Consider the following 19916-nt stretch of genomic DNA (forward strand, 5'->3'; position numbering starts at 1 on the left):
TATAGAGGTCCTCTATCAACTTAACCCTAATGGATCCTACCATATTGGGTACAAGATCTCCATCCAACTACCCAAACCTCTTAGATTAGTGGATCTTTACTTAATAATCTCTGATTGGCTCTTATTGGATCTCATCTATAGGATCCAATAATTCAAACGCTTATGTTGAATCTCGAATTTTGATGATGAAACCAATTGATAAGTGTTTATGATTTAATATGCGTTGTGAGTGATGTAGGATGCTTCGATTAGGGAGAGATAATTAAAACAAGAAGAATCATGTTGGGCCGGAGGAAAACGTGTCAGAAGATTGGATATTGGGCCGGAGGATCGGTCGACGTATCGACAGAAGGCTTCGGGCCATGGATTCGAGTATCGGGCCAAGAAGAGCAGATATTGTGCCAAGGATATCGGAGTTGCGGAGGTCAACTGGCCGATTGGGCAATAGGCTGCAAGAGAGGACGATGTGCCGAAGAATCGGACGAAGCGTCGATGGATCAATGACATGCCGGACAACATGATTCATGCTTAGTAATAATTGTCTAGATCAAAGTGTGTTTTTATATATGCATGATTAACTACGATAGTAAAGCATAAAGCAAAATGAAGTCCCGGAGTCAAGAACGTGATTTCGTTGAGAGTTTGAGAGTTCGTCAAAAGTCCGGACATTCATCGGAAGTTCTATTGGAACCAACTGAGAAGTCCATGAGCTTGCCAAAGAAGCTCATTAGAACTCGCCAAGAAGATCATCATGAAGTCTAGGAGCTTGCCGGAAGTCCGTCGGAACATTACCGAGAGATCATCGGAAGTTCACCGGAAAGATCGCTGGAAGCTCGCCGGAAGAAATCGGACTTATCTTACTTAGAATATACCTTAGGAATCGTAGTTAGCACATAATTAGAGTTGAGATTGGGAGGTAATCCATCAACTTTGTTAGGGGCCAACTGGGCCGAAGCTGGACTTGTTTGGGTCGAATTCAAGGCCCAACTAGGGTGCTGAAACCCTGGTCGACGGTGGCATTGCCAAGGCCGACGATGGCACCGCTTGGGGAACATCACCCCAGGATTCCTGGGCGATGGTACCGCCCAGGCTGGGTAGTAGTACCATCGGCAGCAATGTTGCCAACGGTGGTACCGCCCCTATTCGACGGTGGTACCACCCAGTACCAGATCTTGCGGCGATAATACCGCCCAGGAACGGCAGTGGTACCGCCAATACCCATGAAACCTAGGATGAGACCTTTTTAGGCTCCAAGTTTAAATTAACTTGAAGCCTATAAATACCCCTCTCATCCCTGGTTAAAGATACACAAGCATAGAGAATTTAAAAGGGGAAAAATGTTGTAGAAATCTCTTGTAAGAATCCTCCTCTAGTCTAAGTGCTAGAATTCTATTTAGAGAGGAGTGTGTGTGTGTGTGCTTGTAAGGGTTGTCTCCTAAAACCGGTAAAAGGAGAAGAGGGGTGTAAGAATGAGGTTGATCTTCGCCTATTAAAGGAAGATCGATAGTGGATGCCGGTAGCCTCGACGGAAGAGGAATCGACGAAGTGGATGTAGGTCATGATGACCGAACCACTCTAAAATCTGGTTTGCATTTTACTTTGAGCAATTTATCTTTACTGCAAACCACTTTACCTCCTTACTTGCTTTACATTCAATGCGCTCTTACCTTGCTTTCAAAGTTAAGCATTTTCGAAATTGGTTTTATCGTACGAAGAGATTTTTTGGAACCGATTTGAAAATGTATTTTACCGCTGCACTAATTCACCCCTCCCCCCCCTAGTGCCAACTCGTTCCTAACAGCTTATTAAATATTCAATAAGATAGGATCTCTAGCGGATATCTCATATCTGAACCTCTACTCATCGCAATATGTGTGACCCTCTAGACCCAATATCGAGTTGGCCGTGAGTTATACTTGTCAGAACTCCTTCTGGCTCAATGAATTATTATCTCCAAAATAATTCACTTGACTCATTGACTACAGATGTACTAGGCCACTATGTCGCAATTCCCAAACAATATAGGGAAATCCAATCCTTTGGACCTATCTGTCCTTGATTACTATGTATCTATAGTCTCTCGTCTATCTAATATCCAAGAGACTATATACTGAGCATGGTGTTGTCAGGCCTATACAATTTCTACTCGAGTCTCGCTCTAATCAATTCTCCAGGAGAACTCTTTTACTTTTAATCCAAATGACTTTGGCCAGAGATTTGTCTAAGTAAAAACATATCGAATATTCTTCTCATAACACTGAGAGCGGATGATCTTCTATCGATACTCAATAGCCATCGTAAGGTTGGCTGTCACTCCCGATAACCTGTTATACTAAATCTGGAACTTCCAAACCTATAAGTCTAGAATTAAATTGTAGAGTACTCATACAGGACATTGGTGTTTTAACTCTAAATACCAAGTACACCACTGGAATGACGAAATCGCTATCTAATAATGAAGTACTATCAACTATCTAGCATTATATAAGCGAATCAATCAATGAACTCAATCTCTAATGAGCACCTGCACTATATCCCTAGTGTCTCCATATGAGATACTATGAGACTAGTCGCCTCCATTATATAGACGAGTATACAATATACCAGTCTGTCTGGTTATCTCGATATCCTTCTCAAGTAACCTATGACCGGGATTATTTAAGATCCATGTTTAAAGACGAATTAGTCTTATTATCATGATTTCGTCTCAATATGATTCTCATAGCACAGATCCATAAATATCACAATACATATAATAGGTAATATAAAGTGAGATAAATATTAAATAAATAATAAGCAAAAAGTGTACGTGTCATGTCACATGTGTCATCACTCACGTGATTGGTTTATAGGGCACCTATGATTAGTAGTATATATAATATGATGTATACTCACCTAAATAGAGCTATGAAGACTTATACTTATTGAGTGATTACTAATTATAGATCATATTTTATAGGTAAAGATACTAGTACCCTACCCAAGTGATGGCGTAGGGAAGCAAGTACGTGCAAGCCATGCCAGCGCAAATATGAATGATGACCTGGGCATTTTATGTATATAACTTTTGGACATGTTTTGTATATGTATAATTGAACATTTTATACTTGGGTTTTTCTTGGTTAAATGTTATAGATTAAGTGCAAATGTTAAAAACACTATATACAGGGGAAACCCTATCATTTTGTTTTATAATTAACATATTTTAATTTTAAGATTACATACTTTTTGTGCATTTACATTGATAACAATAATGAGAATATAGAAATATGGCATCCTACTTTAGCTATACATGTAAGGTATTGGTGGAACTAGAAGAAGGGTATTACAATTGATCTCACAACATAGTGTATTGATATAGCGTAAGCCATTGGTGTATCAATATGGTGATGGTCATAGTCTGATCATCGTGAACCACAAATGTCCAAGGCAGCTCCTAAGGTAATAACGAATGTAGCATGTATCGGTGCAAAGCATAGAGAATGTCATAACTTTTACTTTCGCTACCGATCTACTATTTTGTATTATAAGATCGATCATTGTACTATTCCTCAAAGAAGTATGACCAACAATCACTATATTATTGTTGTCCATAAGATTCTCCATAATACGATGGTTATGAATTTGATGAGCTTCGTTTTGTGTCTACATCGTGTATGGTCTATCACATCTTCTTAAAATCATATACTAGCTTTCCCTTCCCTTTCCATGTATAAACTTAACTAGTATATCATCAAGCTCTATGATTTAAATCTTGGGTGATATGTGTAAAATATTGTTCCTCTTAATCATCCTAAATTTGATCTGATTTATAAATCGTAACTTTATTAAGTTTAGGAGAGTGAAAATGTGAGAATAAAAGAGAGATACGAGTGAAAAAGAGTTAAAGAGGAGGAAGGAAAGAGTTTAAAAATCCTTTTCTAAACCACAAACAATGAAAGTAACCTTTTGAAATAGGGCAATCTTAGCTCTTTATTAGGAACCATCAAAATTTGACTATTATTGATTGGTACAAGTTGATAACAATCGGATTTCGATCATTATCGCCCAGTACAGATCCCGTATCGTCCGAAACAAGATCAAGTGATCGGTACCATCAGGTAGAGGATATTTCGTGCATTGATATCTTATTAGATCGGTATATACCACCCATATCGGGCGGTACATATTCGTATAGCAAACCCTCCTCTAAAGAATAATTTACATAAAGAAATAAGTAAAAAAATAAATTCTAACAAACATAAGAAAAAAAATAGTATTAATTTTGATTGTACTCTAATCCATAATAAGGATAGGAAATTGTAGGTTGAAAAGAAACAATCAAGATTGAAACATAAATTAGTAACAAAGAATAAACATTTTTTATACAACTTCAACAAGTTTTCATCGAGACTTCAAATCAAAACGAATACAAAGAAAGATGCATTTAAACATCAAAATCTTGTTGGTTATCAAGACATGCTTACTCTTTGGCAGGAGGAACAAGAGTGTTAATAGACCTGTTCGTAAAATGACTTGCAAAATTATACTTGTATCTGCAGTCGATAAATTGCAGATGAAATTGTAAAATAACCTATAAAGTTTCAAGGATTCATGGAACTTATTTGGTTTATATGTACTGTAATTAGTATTTTGTGATTAAAAGAAAGCAATGAACCTATTCCACAAAGATCCCTCTAATATGATACAGTTTTATCTTTATATTTAGATAGGTAATTTCCATGACTCGAACAATCTTCTCCGATGTTGCAAACCATTGTACCTTACCATTGTATCTGATCACAAAGGAACCAACTCTATTTATGATCAGTTTAAATATTGAGGACTCATGAGAAGCCATATGTCTAATTTTATTCGGACCTGATTAGATCTGAGTGTCCATTATTTCTGTAAAGAGCTCTAGATTCCTATACTGGTTAGTGTAGTCAACTAGGAATTACTCTTGACTATGATGAGTCTCATTCTCTCAAGAGACTACGGCAAGTCACAATTAAAATAGCCCACCATTTAAAAGCAGCACATGTTTGTCCCACTTCATTTGATGATGGCTGAAATGAGTAAACAGTATATGATTAAGGGGAAAAGTAAAGTTTATCATACCATAACATATCATTCGGTACAGACAAAATGTATCGATTCGACGGGGGATCAATACGGGTGGTCCATCGTATGTCATCATGTATCATATGTCGATACATGTGATATAGCCCAGTATATATCGTACCAATAGCTCATTGATATATCGATATAGATAGATAAGACGAATCACAAAGGGAAGAGCCCAAAGCAATGAATAGAATGAACTATATTATTTCTAAAAACTGTTTAAGTACTCAAGACCAGATGAATCTTAAGCCTCTTTAGAGAAGGAATTGGGGAAAAAAGATTTTTTGTTTTACAAAAGAAAGAAAATATAGACCACAAGCATCAAGGCCTCTTCCCCATTCTCCTTCTGGTCCATCAACATTATTCTTCATTTTTGCACTCAGTCCCTGTTGCTGAAACATCACCATCGGACCACCTAACTTGAGACATTACAATTTCACAGAGAAATTCCTAACCGTAATATCTTTCTTTAAAACAGTGTTCATATCATGATCTCAAATTTTGCCCGTCCGGCACTCCTCCTTTTCGTTACTTCTTCTCTCACTCTCTCTCACTCTCTCCTCCTCTTATCCTATCTCGTAGGACTCTTCCTTCGACTTCTTCATCTCCATCTCCTCCTCCTCCTCCTCCCTCTTCCTTCAGTCCTCTTGGTGTTGATAGGTGTACGGTCAATGCTATGTTGTCACAGATAAACTTCTAAACAGGATGTTTGATGTAATACTTATGTATGTCCGTATCTTTTGGTGTGTTCATACTTTGTACAGCATGTAGAGGGACGGTCGAAGGCCTAAGAGTCCCATTTTAATTAGGTTGGTGGTCGCTTTAGGCTTATAAATAAAGGTTGTGTTATGTGGACACTTGAGAGAGATTTTCGATCTATAATGGATCATTTTACCCTTTGTTGTGTAACTATTCAAAGCTTGTAAAGTCTGTTTGTAATTTGCATTGTCTATGAAGTGTTTTCGGAAATATTTGCTTGTGGATCCTGAATGAGGCATTTTCTCTAACCCGTTCTCTCTTTTGTGGGTCCTAAGGGACATGAGAGGCTGACCTTTGCGGACGGACACGCAAGGGTGCCGCACGACTTAAGCAAAACCAGCTAAATCCGTGACAGATAGTATCAGAGCAGGACAAGCTCTCATAGAAATACTTAGCATGCAAACGTGGGGGACCTAGCGGGGCTGCATTGAGGGCAGTCCGCACACGCACGACCGTTTAGGGGAAAACGGGCATGGAGATGTAGGGAAAAGAGTCGCTCGGAGGAGCAAGCATCTGAGATTGGCATTCAGAGGAATGGCCAACCCTTCGCGTAAGAGGCACCACGAGAATAGGCAAACTTGGAAGAATGTGGAGCGCACAAAGGGTGGGATGGCTGAGTTTGAGCTACGGCTCAACGTTGACAACTATACTTGATGGTGCTCAAGGCAAGTGAGGCGCTTGGTAAAGGATGAGACCATGCAAGGTGGAATGAGTTGCTCAACGACCGAAAGAGTTATGCAAAGCTCATAGAGGTCAGGGGAATTACTAACTCGAAGAATTTAGTACTCATGCATGGGCTTGTATGCGGACGATGGAATGTTCACGGCCATCCCAAGGCGACCGAAACTCGGCGCCATAGAGCATTGAAACTTTCTCTTCGACATGTGAATGATACGTTCGTAGGTGGCTGAAGTGTGCAACGAGTTCAGCATGTTGCTAGGCCTTGAGTGGTGCAGCGGGGGCTGTATTGACGTGGAATCACAATCTAACAAGTGCGTTTGTAGGAGGCAGAATAATGCACAGTTTGTTCAGCAGATCGAAGTAGTCCAAGGGGATGGTAGTCTCCGAAACGAAGAGAGATGTTGCTCCAACGAGACAGTTATCCAGGAGGGATAAGTCCCGGCTCTCCAGAGGGAGAATCATGTGGGACGGACCTCACATGTTGAGGAGGAGTACCTCAACAAACAACAACTCCACGAAGCTCAATGAACTGAGCAAGTGGCAAGGAGTCGTCGCATAATCTTGCTCAAGAGGATGCATTGTGAGATCAAGTGGGGGAGCGACCCAAAGCAACATAAATGAAGACACACTTAGAGTCGATATGGAGATCGGACTCAAGAGAGGGCTGACCCGTGGAATGGTGGGCGCGAGTGCCACCATCAACTCAATGCAAAAATAAGGAGCGGAGCAACTTAGGTGTGACTTGGCGAAGTACCCAAGCCGCATAAAGGGATCCAGCATAGAAGATGGAACATGGAGTGGAGGCATAGTGCTTTCATTAGACAGAGGTCAAGGACATAAACTCTTGCAAAGGCAAGGGTAGGATCATGTTGTTCCATGGATCATTCATTCTGACGGAGCGGACTCATCTTGCATGGTGCCAAAGACAAAGGGAGCTTCTGGGCACATGCACCTTATCTCAGAGGAGCATTTGATGGAGGAACTAAGGCGACTCAATTTGTGGAGGCGAAGTTAGGTTCAGAAGGCCTTAGCACGGGGCAAGAGGACGTAGAGGCAGATACTCTTGAAGAATATGCCATAGTGTTGCTATTCAAGTTGCCATGAAGGAAGCGGTGCGCAGCAAAGATTATGCTAGTAGGGGCAGAGGCCCAGGATCCAGACAATGGTGCACTAATTACAACAAAGTCAGGGGACTTCGGGAGCTACTAGGCAACGGACTGTCCTAGAGTGGTGCTTCATCTAGGTGTGACCCAAGAGTGGATGGATGAAGGTCGATTGCCAAAAGAGCGAACAAAATCGAAGGTGGAAGAGACCCTGCGATATATTAGCAGAGGCCACACATGAAGGGTTCACAATTCGAGTTTATCCCACAAGGATCAGAATGCAATAGAGATATCACCAGGAGGCGATATGGTGTAGCGGATCGTGGTGGAACAATTCGTGGCAATTCGATACACACAACATAATCCCGTGAGAGACTAGATTATACGGAGGTATGATTGGGAGCTACTCGAAGCTCCACTTCGGTGAACAACACAATAGCAAGAAGGGCTATGGATTCAAGGAGTGAAGGCCATGGTACCACAGAGGCGGGTCTTCTATGCGTGCATCAAATTTTGCATCGAATGAAAGCCTTGGTCATCAGCATATGGGGGTTGTGTTCCACCAAGGGAAAAGTTCAAATGCAAGTACCAGTGAGTCCCATGAGAGGGACTTGATCATGTAGAGGTATGATTGAAGCAGTTGGAGAGTTGAACTGCTCCAGAGCCCATATTCGCTTAAAGGAGCCCGACAAGTCAGATGACAAGGTCGAGTAAGCGAACATTGCTACCAAGAAAGCTAAGGAGAACAGAATTGGTGCAAATCCTATAATCGTTGGCAGAGGCCATGCATGGGAGTTATAGTCTGTCTTTCCATCGACCAAAGAGAGCTGCTTGGAGAACATAGAGGTGTTGAAGCAAGGGGTCGAAAGGGGTGAGGAAGCGACGACGAGTCCAAAGGGACTTAGCTACCCAAAATCTACTAGTCATAGGTGCCCAGCAAGCCAATCACGTGAGTGATGGCACGTGTGACTTGATACAGAATCTTTTTGCTTATTATATTTTGGCTTATATCACTTTATAACTATTGCATATATGCATATATATATTGTGATGTCCTTGGATTTGTGCAATGGGAATCGGATCGTAATGAGATCACGATAATGAGATCGATTCACCTTTAAACACATATCCTAAATAATCCTGGTCATAGGTTACTCGAGAGGGACATCGTGATAACCGGACAAACTGGTGTACTGTATACCCGTCTATATGATGGATGCAGCTGGTCTCATAGCTGCTCGTGTAGGGACACTAGGGATACAGTACAGGTGCTCATTGGAGAATGAGTTCACCGATTGATCCGCTTACGGAATGTTGGATGGTTGATGATGCCTTATTGTCAGACAGCGATTCCGTAGTCCTAGTGGTGTATCTGGTCCTTAGACTTGAGATACCAAGGATGTCCTGTATGAGTGATCCACTCTTTGATACCAGACTTATAGGTTTGGTTGTCCTAGATCTAGTACAGTTGGTCATTGGGAGTGGTAGTCGACCTTACGAGGGCTATTGAGTGTCGATAGAGGATCATCCACTCTCAGCATCATGAGAGGAATATCCCATGTGTTCTTGCTCAGAAAAATCCCTGGCCAGGGTCATTCGGGTTGAGACAGAAAGAGTTCTTTGGGAGAATCCGATTAGAGCGAGACTCGAGTAGAAACCGTATGGGTCTGACAGCACCATGCTCGATATACGGTCTTTGGGATATTAGATGCATGAGGGACTATAGGTATACAGTAACTGAGGACAGACAGGTCCAATAGATTGGATTCCCCTGTATCATCTGGGGACTACGGCGTAGTGGCCTAGTACATCCGTAGTTAATGAGTCAAGTGAATTATTACAGAGATAAGAATTCACTGGGTTAGAAGGAGTTCTGACAGGTATGACTCACGGCCAGCTCGATATTAGGCCTAGAGGGTCACATACATATGGTAGGTATTGCGATGAGTAGAGGTTCTGATATGAGATATCCGACGGAGCCCTTGTCTTATTGGATGCAGATCCAATACCCACTAGGGGAGGACCCATTAGGGTTTGATAGGGGACCTCTATAAATAGTAGGGATTCAGAGCCTCATAGGCTAGAGCCTTTGCTTGCTTCTCCTATTCTCCTCCCCCTCTCCATCTCAGAGTAGGCCTGGAGTTTTGAAGAGCTTCGTCGTAACCCTGCTATGTGGATCACCGCTAGAGAAGAGGACACTTGACCTCCTTCACCCTCTTCTAAAAATCTGCAAGGAAACAGGGATATACGATCTCCCTAGGTAACATAATATACTCTATACGCAGTTTTAAGTTTCGCGGATTTTGCGCACCAATCTTCGCACGACGACGAACATCTTTTTGGGAATCGAGGATTTTGTTTTCTTGTTTTTCCGCTGCGCATGTGATGTCGCCCCCAAGATTTCTTAACAAAATCAAGCATTAGTTAGAATGGAGGTGGACTCAGAGGAGTGCCACGGAGACATATCTACTGATCGTAAAGAAAAGGGATGCAGATGCGAGGCGACGGATAGTAGGGCCATGGGCATGACAATGCCATGGTACCGTAGAGGCGGGACTTCCGTGAAAGTCATTGATCCCTTGCTCGGAGGGAGAGCACATGGTCGTGAAAGGGGCCGAGGAGGTGGAGCATGCAGAGACAAACTCTGAGTACCGAGACAAGGCTGAAGGGCAGAGGCCAATGAACTTTGTAAGACCGGTGTCAATGAGCTTCTCATCAAGATAGCCGAAAGTGAAGGACTTTGGGTCAGGCAAGAGTGCATGACCAAGGAACGAAGTAGACAGTACGCAGTGTTGTACCTTTGTTACTCAGTGGAGTAGGCGGCAGGGTTGATGGAGAAAATAGTACAATCCTAGAGGCAACCAAACCTATAAGAGAATCACTCTAAGTTGGGGTGAAAACTTCCTGTATTCTAGAAGTTCGATGGCATTGAGAAGGTGAATCACAGTAACTAACTCAATGCAAGGAGTGCAAACACTTCAAGTGCTTTAGAAATATGAGCAAAGAGCAGGCGAAGGCTAGTAACCAGCTCGATGCATGGAGTACAACCTCAAGGAGGCGGGCGAAGTCAAGTATGTTGAATCTCGTATTTTGATGATGAAACTACTTGATATATGTTTATGATTTAATCTGCGTTTTGAGTGACGCAGGATGCTTTGATCAGGATGAGACAATTAAAGCAGGAAAATCATGTTGTGCCGGAGGAACATGTCAGAAGATTGGACGTCGGGCCGGTGGATCGGTCGACGTATCGACAGAAGGCTTCGGGCCGTGGACTCGGGCATCGGGCCAAGAAGAGCGGGTATTGTGCCAAGGATATCGGAGTTGCGGAGTCAACTGGCCGATTGGGCAATAGGCTGCAGGAAAGGACGATGCGCCGAAGAATCGGACGAAGCGTCGAAGGACCAATGACATGCCGGACAACTTGGTTAATTGCTTAGGATTAATTGTCTCGATCGAAGTTTTGTTTTGTTGTGCAGGATTAACTATGATAACGATGAAGACATAAAGCGAAACAAAGTGTCGGAGTCAAGCGCGAAGGATTTGTTGCGAGTTCGAGAGTTCGACGGAAGTCCGAAGATTCATTGGGAGTTCGCGGAGCTCGCCGAGAAAGATCGGAGCTTGCCGAAGAAGCTCGTTGGAACTCGCTAAGAACAAATCGTGAAGTCTAGGAGCTTGCCGGGAGTCCGCAGAATGGTTTCCGAGAGTTCATCGGAAGACCGCCGGAAGTTTGCCGGAAGCTCGCTAGAAGAAGTCTTGACTTGCGGACTTTGTAATAGCTTAGAAAATGTCTTTAAATTCATAGTTAGCACGTTAATTAGGGTTAGGATTAGGTGTTAATCCTATAACCCAAGTAGGGGCCAATTAGGCCCAAGTTCGGACTGGTTTGGACCAAGTTTGGAGCCAAACCAAGTGAGCTGGAATAGTGAAGAGGTGCCACCGCCAGGGTTGGAGGTAGCACCGCCCAGGGCTGTGAGGTTGGGAGGTGCAACCGCCCCAGCCAGGAGGTGCAACCGCTAGGGCTGCGAGGCTGGGAGGTGCAACCGCCCCAGCCAAGAGGTGCAACCTCCTCTGTCAAGAGGTAGCACCGCCGGAGCTCAAGTTTCGAGCTCTGCCAGGCGATGCAACCACCGAGCTCAGTCTTCGAGCTCTGGCAGAGAGGTGCATCAGCCTGAGCTCAGTCTCGAGCACTGCCAGGTGATGCAATCACCAAGCTCAGTCTTCGAGCTCTGGCAGAGAGGTGCATCAGCCTGAGCTCAGTTTGGAGCTCTGCCAGGTGATGCAACCACCAAGCTCAGTTTCGAGCTCTGCCAGGTGATGCAACCACCAAGCTCAGTCTTCGAGCTCTGCCAGGTGATGCGACCATCGAGCTCAGTCTTCGAGCTCTGGCAGAGAAAGGCAATCGCCTGAGCTCAGTCTTCGAGCTCTGCCAGGCGGTGCCACCTCTCCAGTCAAGAGGTGCAACCGCCTGATCCCAGAATTCTGGGATTTGATCGATTTGATCGTTTTGAGCTCGAAGTTTGAATTGGGTTGGGGCCTATAAATACCCCACCCATTCAGCACTGAAAAGATATAGATCCACACCGAATTCTTGATCTTTTCAGTGATTCTAAGAGCTCAAATTTGTGTAAAGTCCTAAAGTTCTCCTCCTTCTGTTCTTCAAGTTTTGAGTTGTAAAGAGAGGAGAGAAAGGATCTGTAAAGGTTGTCTCCTGAGCCTGTCAAAAGGAGAGAAACTGTAAAAGGGCAGTTGGCCTTCGCCCATTGAAGGAAGGCATCTAGTTGACGTCGGCAACCTCATCGGTGGAGGAAGCCAAAAGTGGAGTAGGTCAAGACTGACCGAACCACTCTAAATCTCTGGTTTGTGTTTATTTTTGAGCATTTTATCATTACTGCAAACCTCCTACATAGCTACTGCTCTCTGCGCTTTTACGAACGATTCTCTAAGTTCAGATCTTTCCGAATCTGCATTGAGACGTAAATCGGTGTTTTCGTACAATCTTTACATCGCAGTTTACGCTTACGCTTTGATTCCATTCATAACTGCGAACTGCTTTTTGCACATTCACAAAAAGATTTTCAAAGTTCAGTTTCTGCGTTTAGACGCAAAACTGTGTTTAGACGTAAAACTGCGTTTAGACGTAAAACTGCGTTTAGACGTAAAACTGCGTTTAGACGCAAACTGCGTTTAGACGTAAATTGCGCTTAGACGCAATCTGCGCTTAGACGCAAACTGCACTTAGATACAAACTGAGAATTTGCTTTTGCATCATAATAGTTTTTGAACGAACGCAGCTTTTGATTTTAATCGCTGTAAGATTTCCGCTGCACTAATTCACCCCCCCCCCCCCCTCTTAGTGCTCTCGATCCTAACAATTGGTATCAGAGCGGGGTATTTCTCATTTCGGAGTTACACCCGAGAGAAATGGCTCTTCAAGAGGGCTTTTCGGTCTTTCGTCCACCGTTCTTTAACGGATTGGACTACACTTATTGGAAAACTCGAATGAGAGTTTTCTTGATTTCTCTAAATCTGGATTTATGGAATATCGTTGAAAACGGTTTTCAACTTCCCTCTAAACCGACGAACGAATGGTCGGATTTGGAGAAGAAGTATTTTTCTTTAAACGCAAAGGCTATGAATGCCTTATTTTGCGCTTTGGACAAAAATGAGTTCAATCGGGTTTCTTTGTGCGAAACGGCTTTCGATATTTGGCGCACTCTTGAAATCACGCATGAAGGAACTAGTAGAGTCAAAGACTCGAAAGTTAATATTTTACTACATGATTTCGAGCTTTTTCATATGAAACCAAGCGAAACCGTTGTTGACATGTACACCCGTTTTACGGATGTCGTCAATGGTTTAAAATCACTTGGTAAAAGCTTTTCGGATTTTGAACTCGTTAACAAAGTTTTGCGCTCACTTTCTAAAACTTGGGATTCAAAAGTAACTGCTATTCAAGAATCGAAAAACCTAAACAACTTACCACTTGAAGAACTAATTGGTTCATTGATGACATATGAAATGGTGCACAATGCACATGATGAACATGTTGAACACAATCACCTTCCAAAGAACAGGAAGGATTTGGAACTCTGGACAAATGAATGCCACTTGAGCGATGACTCAAGTGATGAGGACAATGATGAACAAACCAACCTTCCAAAGAACAGGAAGGATTTGGGACATAGAACATTTGAAGACCACTCGAGCATAAGCTCAAGTGATGGTGAACTTAAACTACAAATGAAACGAAAATTAAAAAGCAAAAAGAATCGAACTACTTGCTTTAAACGCAAGAAGAAGAACAAAAATTGGGATGAATCGAGCTCCTCCGAAGAAGAGAAAGTCAACAAAAGCAAGGCGGCAAACTACGCCTTAACAGCCTACAATGATGAGGTAATCGAAATCCCCCTAATTTATTTTGAAATTACTTGATGCTTTCATGATGTATTTTTCTCTTTTAGTTTAGAATTAATTTTCTTAAAAATTACATGTTAAAAAAAAAAAAAAAATTATTATGATCATACTAAGTAATTTCGAAAATGATAATATTGCATATTTTATGATAAACAAATAGAATGATTGAAAATATGAAATCATGTGTATTACGTTGATTTCCATTGTTATTTCTCGATTTTGATTAAAGATCATGTTTGATTTGAAGAAATGCATAATGATGAAATTAAATATTTTGATTAACAATTTTATGCATGAGATTTTAAGCCGATGATAAGCATGTGTTATTCTCATGAGTATATTTGAAAAACTATGGCAAAAATGTGCTCGAATGCATGAACATGTTATTTTTCGGACATTCTTGATTCAATGTTCAAAACACTTAATTGCCATGATGATTTTACACTATAACATGTTGGAAATTAGAAGTTTTGGATACATAAATTTTTATGATCCTGAGCATGTTTTATCTTCATAATTGAACTTGAAAATCTATAGCAAAATCTTATCCGAATGCATGAAAGTTCTAATTTCATTTTCGGATTCACTTAACAATTGGTATCCCAACAATCGGATTTTCTCATACACTTATGAAAAATATTTTTTCTAAAATGGATTTGATGAAATGATTCCTGCTTATAAATTCCATCTTGAAATATGAATGATAGTATCTTTGCTTGCAAAGATTTGTTTCACATACATATCTCCTATGATTCATGTGCAGAAAAAGAATTTATAAATCATAATACAATGAGATTTCTTATGCAAAAATAAAGTGCTTTTGTGATTCTTTGCTAAAAAGAATAATTATTAAAATCATGATCTTGATCATTATAACATGAAGCTCTTTATAAATCAAGATCGTTCATTATGCTCCCTACATTTATCAAAAAGGAGTTCTTCAAATGAAATGCAACTTGTCTTTTGATTTCATGATATTTTGTGAATTTCGAAATTAATTTTAATGACTTGATTATGAGTTTCAAGTTGATGATTTGATTTGAATAAGTTATGTCTAAATCATAATCATGATCCTGCAAAATTGAAATCACAAATAATATCTTTTGGTATTCATGAATTGATACTCACAATATGAAAGTATTGGTATTCATGACTTGATTTTGATTGAAACATTACATGCTTAAATTAATCATTCTTCTATGTTTCAAAAATTCCATAAATGCCTTATGTGATGATTGAAAACTAACTTGCTTTATGATGAATCACGAATCATAACTTGATCTATGATGCCTTGAAATGATTGAAATATTTAACACTTTTATGCTCTTCCCCCTACCTTCTTCTTGTTTTCAATGATAAAATGGGGAGAAGTTTTGATCATGCATGGTAGGATATAATTTGACAAAATTGATACCATCATGATATAAAACATTTATAATGTACAATTATGCATGCAATACTTGTGCTTTCTAATTATGATGTGATGTATTGCATATGATGTAAATCATGATTTAAAATGCTATGAGTGCCAAGTTACACATTTTGAGAAGAAATTGTTATATTGAAATATTAATGTAATTATGAATGGTGATATGATATCATGCATGTAATACTTCAATTTATGATAATGATGCATGCTATGATAAAATATTCATGATGAAAAATTATCTTGACATTCATAACTTGATTATTCATCATTTGTCATGATTTTGAAATCGTTGTAAAAGGAAAAGAGAACTACAAAACTGTATTCTCTCTTTCTTTTTTACAATGACAAAGGGGGAGATAGCTAGCTTGTACAAGTCAAGAAGATGCAAAAACTTGATTTGCTAGCTTACCTATTTTAAGAAGCAAAGATTGCTAACTTGCTTATTTCAAGAAGAAAAATTGTCTTCTTGAACATCACTATCTTGAATATCTCAAGAAGCAAAACTTGCAATTTGCACATTGCAATAGGAAGCAAGAATCATGAGCTTACACAAGAAATTTATCTTGCATTTGCTTTCGAAATTTTTGCTAGCTTATATATTGTGAAACTTGTATATCGTAAAAATTGCTAGCTTGTTGGTCTAAAGAGAAGCAAAAAGTTGCTATCTCAAAAGAAGCAAATGTGCTATCTTGCCTATCTCAAGAGGCAAAAATGCTAACTTGCGCATCTAGCAAAGTGAGCAAAATTTTCAAGAAGCAAGAGTTGCCTTCTTGAACATCTCTAATTTGCTAGCTTGCATGATGTAGAACTTGCTATCTTGAACATTACCAAAAGTGCTATCTTATATGCTATAAAACTTGCATATCTAAAACTTGATAGCATGAATGTTCTAAGCATGATGTAACACTTGCTATATTTTCTAGCAAAATTGCATGATGATAAAACTTGATACTATGTTTTTCATGCAATGAGTTGAACCAATATCACACACTTGATTGTAGTACTTCTCCTTTTTGTTGATGACAAAGGGGGAGAAGTATGTTGATGAAAGTATGTTGATGACATGACATGTGATGCATAAGTTTATGCAAATGTTCATGTTGACGTATTGCAAGTATCCATGATGAATATTGCAATGACTTGAATTCAGTTTGAATTCAAGGTTCTATCAATATGGCATATTGATAGGGGGAGTTTGTTTAAACTCCGGGAGTTAAGTTTAACTCCGTCATCAAGTGGTTGTCATCATCAAAAAGGGGGAGATTGTTGAATCTCGTATTTTGATGATGAAACTACTTGATATATGTTTATGATTTAATCTGCGTTTTGAGTGACGCAGGATGCTTTGATCAGGATGAGACAATTAAAGCAGGAAAATCATGTTGTGCCGGAGGAACATGTCAGAAGATTGGACGTCGGGCCGGTGGATCGGTCGACGTATCGACAGAAGGCTTCGGGCCGTGGACTCGGGCATCGGGCCAAGAAGAGCGGGTATTGTGCCAAGGATATCGGAGTTGCGGAGTCAACTGGCCGATTGGGCAATAGGCTGCAGGAAAGGACGATGCGCCGAAGAATCGGACGAAGCGTCGAAGGACCAATGACATGCCGGACAACTTGGTTAATTGCTTAGGATTAATTGTCTCGATCGAAGTTTTGTTTTGTTGTGCAGGATTAACTATGATAACGATGAAGACATAAAGCGAAACAAAGTGTCGGAGTCAAGCGCGAAGGATTTGTTGCGAGTTCGAGAGTTCGACGGAAGTCCGAAGATTCATTGGGAGTTCGCGGAGCTCGCCGAGAAAGATCGGAGCTTGCCGAAGAAGCTCGTTGGAACTCGCTAAGAACAAATCGTGAAGTCTAGGAGCTTGCCGGGAGTCCGCAGAATGGTTTCCGAGAGTTCATCGGAAGACCGCCGGAAGTTTGCCGGAAGCTCGCTAGAAGAAGTCTTGACTTGCGGACTTTGTAATAGCTTAGAAAATGTCTTTAAATTCATAGTTAGCACGTTAATTAGGGTTAGGATTAGGTGTTAATCCTATAACCCAAGTAGGGGCCAATTAGGCCCAAGTTCGGACTGGTTTGGACCAAGTTTGGAGCCAAACCAAGTGAGCTGGAATAGTGAAGAGGTGCCACCGCCAGGGTTGGAGGTAGCACCGCCCAGGGCTGTGAGGTTGGGAGGTGCAACCGCCCCAGCCAGGAGGTGCAACCGCTAGGGTTGCGAGGCTGGGAGGTGCAACCGCCCCAGCCAAGAGGTGCAACCTCCTCTGTCAAGAGGTAGCACCGCCGGAGCTCAAGTTTCGAGCTCTGCCAGGCGATGCAACCACCGAGCTCAGTCTTCGAGCTCTGGCAGAGAGGTGCATCAGCCTGAGCTCAGTCTCGAGCACTGCCAGGTGATGCAATCACCAAGCTCAGTCTTCGAGCTCTGGCAGAGAGGTGCATCAGCCTGAGCTCAGTTTGGAGCTCTGCCAGGTGATGCAACCACCAAGCTCAGTTTCGAGCTCTGCCAGGTGATGCAACCACCAAGCTCAGTCTTCGAGCTCTGCCAGGTGATGCGACCATCGAGCTCAGTCTTCGAGCTCTGGCAGAGAAAGGCAATCGCCTGAGCTCAGTCTTCGAGCTCTGCCAGGCGGTGCCACCTCTCCAGTCAAGAGGTGCAACCGCCTGATCCCAGAATTCTGGGATTTGATCGATTTGATCGTTTTGAGCTCGAAGTTTGAATTGGGTTGGGGCCTATAAATACCCCACCCATTCAGCACTGAAAAGATATAGATCCACACCGAATTCTTGATCTTTTCAGTGATTCTAAGAGCTCAAATTTGTGTAAAGTCCTAAAGTTCTCCTCCTTCTGTTCTTCAAGTTTTGAGTTGTAAAGAGAGGAGAGAAAGGATCTGTAAAGGTTGTCTCCTGAGCCTGTCAAAAGGAGAGAAACTGTAAAAGGGCAGTTGGCCTTCGCCCATTGAAGGAAGGCATCTAGTTGACGTCGGCAACCTCATCGGTGGAGGAAGCCAAAAGTGGAGTAGGTCAAGACTGACCGAACCACTCTAAATCTCTGGTTTGTGTTTATTTTTGAGCATTTTATCATTACTGCAAACCTCCTACATAGCTACTGCTCTCTGCGCTTTTACGAACGATTCTCTAAGTTCAGATCTTTCCGAATCTGCATTGAGACGTAAATCGGTGTTTTCGTACAATCTTTACATCGCAGTTTACGCTTACGCTTTGATTCCATTCATAACTGCGAACTGCTTTTTGCACATTCACAAAAAGATTTTCAAAGTTCAGTTTCTGCGTTTAGACGCAAAACTGTGTTTAGACGTAAAACTGCGTTTAGACGTAAAACTGCGTTTAGACGTAAAACTGCGTTTAGACGCAAACTGCGTTTAGACGTAAATTGCGCTTAGACGCAATCTGCGCTTAGACGCAAACTGCACTTAGATACAAACTGAGAATTTGCTTTTGCATCATAATAGTTTTTGAACGAACGCAGCTTTTGATTTTAATCGCTGTAAGATTTCCGCTGCACTAATTCACCCCCCCCCCTCTTAGTGCTCTCGATCCTAACAAAGTAAACTTTGCCTTCTCAACTCTTAAGAGACTGGGAGAAACCGAGTAACCCAAGTCTCTTATCTATCCAGCAGAGGAGCTCTGCACATGTTCAAAGACCCTTCGAAGATAATAGAAGACAATAGTTGTCAAATCCTCACCAACGGTGATCAGAGATACTGAGAGTAGATTGTTTGCTTCATTTCCCAACGAACTGCCAATCGAAAACGGAAGTGATGCGAACCTGCTTGGAATTGACAACTAAGTGAAAGAAGAGTCAATAGGCAAATTTTGTGGAGGAATGACCCAAAAACTTCAGAAGTTTGCGAGACGATGCTTATTAAAGCTCCAACAAGCATCCACCCAGTTCAAGCAGCATGAACATTTGAGAGACTAGCGCATAGTAAGGATGGTCTTTTCCTTCATCTGGAGGATCCGTAAGAACCAACAGGGATCAACACAACACAGCCAACCCCACACTAGAGTCAGAGTCATTGGCGAGTTGAACCAGCATAGCGGATCAAAGGTTCGACTACTCAAAAATAACAACGGAGAGCAGCTGGGAGCCAAGAGGTGAATTGCAGCTGGAGTAGAAGATTTGAAGACTCAGCAAAGGCGAGGAGTTGTAGTGTTGACAAAGGCTTCAACGAGGACATCGAAGGAATAAGTGGGGGAGAATGTCACGGACAAACTTCTAAACAGGATGTTTGATGTAATGCTTATGTATGTCCGTGTCTTTTAGTGTGTTCATGCTTTGTACAACATGTAGAGGGACGGCCAAAGGCTTAAGAGTCTCATTTTAGTTAGGTTGGTGGCCGCTTTAGGCTTGTAAATAAAGGTTATGTCATGTGGACACTTGAGAGAGATTTTTGGTCTATAAT

General features: G+C 41.5%; 1 protein-coding gene across 2 annotated transcripts in view; it reads right to left on the reverse strand.

Annotated features, from left to right (window-relative positions):
* Positions 1-19916, reverse strand: part of LOC103985226 (2-alkenal reductase (NADP(+)-dependent)-like) — a 30922-nt gene that overhangs the window by 10198 nt on the left and 808 nt on the right. The window lies entirely within an intron of this gene.

Source organism: Musa acuminata, chromosome BXJ2-5 (assembly GCF_036884655.1).
Source record: "Musa acuminata AAA Group cultivar baxijiao chromosome BXJ2-5, Cavendish_Baxijiao_AAA, whole genome shotgun sequence".
Taxonomy (NCBI): Eukaryota; Viridiplantae; Streptophyta; class Magnoliopsida; order Zingiberales; family Musaceae; genus Musa; species Musa acuminata.